General features: G+C 40.8%; 1 pseudogene; it reads left to right on the forward strand.

The window, feature by feature from the left end:
• The first annotated feature begins 201 nt into the window (after nucleotides 1–201).
• Nucleotides 202–299, forward strand: LOC123836526 (U6 spliceosomal RNA; annotated as a pseudogene).
• The last annotated feature ends 4,934 nt before the right edge of the window (nucleotides 300–5,233 follow it).

The raw sequence follows: 5,233 nt of genomic DNA on the forward strand, positions 1-5,233 counted from the left end.
TGGACCAAGAGCCTCACTAAGGATGGTATTTAGTCTCTTTGAGGCCTTTACTTTGGTGTCGAGATGTTTTCCTCAGGCTTTTCTATATGAATGATTTCCTCTTCTACTCCTTCGTAAATATCTTTATTGCTGTTGCTTTTTAATTATGAAAAATCTATGTGTTTATCTTTAAGGTTTAAGTGATGTAGAAATGAGTAATAGGTGCTCACTTCGGCACATATAAAATTGGAACGATACAGAGAAGATGAGCATGGATGTGCAAGGATGACACACACGTTTGTGAAGCCTTCTATATTTAAAGAAAAAGAAATGAATAATTAGAAATTCACATGGGTTTATTTCTTATTTGTAATTTAAATTAACCTATGCAGATATCTTTATGTACATAATATTTATTATTAAATTTAATTTTAATTATATCATACCAAAGGTATTATTTTATATCTCTGGCTTTTTTCACCTAATAGTGCATATTTAACAACTTTCTATGAATGTATATTATTTTTAATAGAAAAACTATATTACAAAAGATTAGGTAAAAACACATTACAATATTCATTGGGCCGTCATTAAAATGTGAATTGTCCCAGACTTCAAGATATACTACAAAGCTCTAGTGATCAAAATAGTATGGCATTGGCCCAGAAATAGACACATAGATCAATGGAACAGAACAGAAAATCCAGAAATAAACCTGGTTATATGGTCAATTAATCTTTGACAAAGGAGGCAAGAATACTCAATGGGACAAAGGATGGTCTCTTCAATAAATGGTGTTGGGAAAACTGGACAGCTACATGAAGAAGAATGAAACTGGACCACTTCCTTACACCATACACAAAAATAAATTCAAAATGGATTAAAGACCTAAATGTGAGACATGAAACCATAAAATCCTAGAGGAAAGCACAAGTGGTAACTTCTCTGACACTGGCCGTGTCTCCCGAGGCAAGGGAAACGAAAGCAGAAATAAACTATTGAGACTATATCAAAATAAAAAGGTTCTGCACAGCAAAGGAAATAATCAACAATCCTTAAAAATCTACTAAATGGAAAGAGATATTTGCCAATGGCATATCTGATAAAGGGTAAGTAATCAAAATGTATGAAACCCAAGTAATCCAATTAAAAATGGGCAGAGGACACGAACAGACATTTCTCCAAAGAAGACATACAGATGGCCAACAGACACATGAAAAGATGCTCATCATCACTCATCATCAGGGAAATGCAAATCAAAATAATGAGATGTCACTTCACACCCGTCAGAATGGCTAAAAATCAACACCGCAAGAACCACCAAGTGTTGGCGAGGATGTGGAGAAAAAAAACACTTGTGCAGTGTTGGTGGGAATGCAAACTGGTGCAGCCACTACTGAAAACAGTATGGAGGTTCTTCAAAAAATTAAAAATAGAACTCCTATATGACTCAGTAATTCCATGATTGTGTATTTACCCAAAGAATATGAAAACACTAATTTGAAAAGATATATGCACCCCTATGTTTATTGCTGCATTATTTACAATTGCCAAATTATGGAAGCAGCTCAAGTGTCCATTGATAGATGAATGCATAAAGAAGATGTGATACACACACACACACATACACTGGAATATTTTATAGCCATAAAAATGCAATCTTGGCATTTGCAACAACGTGGATGGATGGACGTAGAGGTTATAATGCTTAGTGAAATAAGTCAGTCAGAGAAAGACAAATACCATATAATTTCACTCATATGTGGAATTTAGGAAACAAAACAAATGAACAGAGGAAAAAAGAGACAAAAAAATCAGACTGTTAACTCTAGAGAACAACCTGAAGGTCACCAGAGGGGTGATAGGTGGGGGATGGGTGAAATAGGTGAAGGGGATTGAGTACACTTAATTCGGTGGGAACTGAGTAATGTATAGAATTATTGAATTACTGTATTGTACACCTGAGACTAATATAATACTGTATGTTAATTATACTGGAATTAAAATTTTTGAGACAGTGAGTTGTCAAGATTATATGATTACATGGAAATACGATAGTCAATAAATGAAATGTGATATACAGTTATTCATAAACCAAATATCCAACTGGAGTTTTCAAACAAAATATGTTTCTTGTCTTGTTTAAGATGGATTTGTCTTGGGGCCCTGGGTGGCTCAGTCGGTTAAGCGGCCAACTCTTGATTTTGGCTCAGGTCATGATCTCGGGGTCATTGGATTGAGCCCCACGTTGGGCTCTATGCTGGGCATGGAGCCTGCTTAAGATTCTCTCTCTCTCCTTCTGCCCCTCCCCACCCCCTGCTCACATGCACTCCCTCTCTCAACAAAATTATAAATAACAATAATAATTTAGAAAAAAATAAGACGGATTTGTCTTGATTTAAAAAAAATGAAATTGCTTCACTGGGAGAGAGTCTCTTGGCCATCTTCACAATGGGCTATCCATGTGGATTTTGTTTCTCGCAATGAGCCAGGTATGATTTTAAGGGCAATCCCTTCCCCACCTTGACCTTAGTAGGCTGTTCCCCAGCAGCCTCACCCAACTGAATGACAGTGGTGAGATGGGCAGAGAGCATGGGTTTCATCCTTTCATGACCTTGTTTCTACCTTTCAGCTCTTTAGAACCTCTTTGGGGAAACTAGTTTTAACTCCAAATGCACTTTCTTTCTGGATAAATGTGAACTAAACAACTTCAGGGAATAAAATGTTTGACAGTGAACAGATTGCATATAAGGGATTTAAAAATTTATTTGGGATGTTAAATTACAAACAGAAACAATTTGAAACAATTTGATTCTCCTACAAATGCAAGGAGTGTGTCTTCCATAAAATAACTGGTATTCTTATTTGTTAAACGTGTTCTAAAATGAAATCTCAGTTTCCACCTTCCACCCCACTTGTCAATCCCTAAATTGGTAAGCTGAGCTACTACGTATACAGTTGCTTAAGCCAAAGATCTAGGTGATATTCTTGTAGAGGGTAGCTTCTGCCATAGCAACAATTAATCCTGGAATCTCTGTAGCTCACAGTGAGAAACATTGACTTCTTGCTCATGGGTCTGTTTCGTCTTAGACTCAGTTAGGCCTAGTTGGGGTCTACATGTATTCCCATCCAGGACCCAGGCTGTCAGAGAAGTCACTCCCTGGATATGCCTGATTTACAGTGTAGAGTACAAGCTCAGGAAGGACAGCAGAAATAAGTGGTACCTCCTAAACACTCTGCTATATCTGGCACACTTCCATATAGATCTTTTTTTTAAAAAAAGATTTATTTATTTATTTGAGAGAGCGAGAATGAGAGAGAGAGAGAGAGTACATGAGAGGGGGGAGGGTTAGAGGGAGAAGCAGGCTCCTCGCCGAGCAGGGAGCCCGATGCGGGACTCGATCCAGGGACTCCAGGATCATGACCTGAGCTGAAGGCAGTCGCTTAACCAACTGAGCCACCCAGGCGCTCCTCCATATAGATCTTGTGGGTCAAAGGAAGCCACGTAGCCAAGTCCAAAGTGAATGGGGAGAGACTTGTACTCTCCCTGCAGGGTGACCAGGCTCTGGTGGGATGGATTAACTGAAGATAAATGATTCAGGCGACCACAGCCCTGGTCTCGTTCAAGTCCTGTTGCCTGTCTGTCCAGAGCATAGCCTACACCTGCTCTCTTCTCTCCCCCTCCACCACTGCCCTCCAGAGCAAGCCACCATATTCTCTCCTTCTCTCTCTGTTTCCACTCTTCACCTGACCTCCCACAGTCCATTCCACATACAGCAGCTTGAGTGATCTAAAAACAACCCAACAAAATGCAGAACAGGCCATGATACTCCCTTGCTTAATGCCACCCTTTGGCTTCTCACAAAAACCCATGATCCTGCTCCAGATTATAAAGCCTGATGAGATCTGGTTTCTGCCCCTCCCCTGACGTCACCTTGGGTAGTTCGCCTCTTCTACATGGCCTCCTTCCTTCATTTCCCCAGTGTACATACTTATTCTTGCCTTGGGGTCTTCATACCAGCTGCTCCCTCGGCCAGGAGCATATTCCTCCTGGTCTCAAAGATCTAGATGATATTCTTGTAGAGGGTAGCTTCTGCCATAGCAACAAATAATCCTGGAATCTCTGTAGCTCACAGTGAGAAGCATTTACTTCTTGCTGATCTTTATAGAGAAGCTTCCGTTGGACCCTGGTCTAGCACATTCCCGGTGTGGCACTCACAGCAGCTTGATAGCTTGTCTGTTTTCCTGGTTGATTGTTTGTTGTCTGCTTGTCCTCTCCCACGATGCCAGCTTAAGAGTGCTGGGCCTTTGGCGTCCCCTGTTCCTAGGAGTCTTCCTGCAACGTCCCAGGACTTGGTGAATATTCTGAATGAATTTTAAAGTCTCCTGATGGAGTTCACGGCACAATATTTTCTCCTACTCTTAATGTACTTTTTAAAAAAGTGCACTGTTGTGGGTGAATCAGTGTGAGTAGGGAGTAGAGTATCAGTTCAGCGTTTGCCTCACTGTGGTATTAAAAGCCGGGTCAAATGACAGGATGAGAAAAAAACCCACAGGAAAGAAAGACCTAGCACCTTCCATGAGGAGGGGCCATGCCGTGTGGTGGAATCAACAAGATGCATGGGGTGAGACCCAGGGAGAGTGGGGGTGATTCCAGTCCTATTTCTTCCCAGATATGTGTCTCTGGCTACGTTATTTTATTCTCTTTAACTTAATCCTTGGGAGCCTTATGAGGGAGGTATTTTATATACATGTACATATGTACGTGTGTATATATCTAAATATATATTTCATAAAGAAGGGAGTTGAGTGTGAGAGAATATATGTAACTGGTGTGGTGTCTGGTCCAACAGAGATGTTCAGTAAATGCTGACCCCCTAGGAAAACAATTCTAACTTCTGCTGTAAGATGCCTTTATAAACATGTGATGTATTAGAATTCTAAAACTCTACAATCAGAAATAAAAACCAGGTAATTTCTGAAATTCTAAAAATGCTTCTCTGTGGAGGGCTTCCCCTCAGGGAATCTGTCATTGTAACACCATGTATTACATTATACTGTGATTACACTATAATGCAGCCCCTTGGCCGGCCACCGAGGAGCAGGCCCTCCCTATCTCGTTACTTACGGGGTCGCCTTGTGCTGCCTCTGAGCGAGGCCAATGGGGCAGAACCTGTCCTGTTATCTGTGTTCCATTCCTGGAGTGCTGGTGAATCGGTGTTAGGACTTGGCCAGACCCGCCAGGCCAGCTCCG

This window comes from Mirounga angustirostris, unplaced genomic scaffold (assembly GCF_029215605.1).
Source record: "Mirounga angustirostris isolate CCGP_5_RB_7025 unplaced genomic scaffold, mMirAng1.0.hap1 SCAF_7, whole genome shotgun sequence".
Lineage (NCBI taxonomy): Eukaryota > Metazoa > Chordata > Mammalia > Carnivora > Phocidae > Mirounga > Mirounga angustirostris.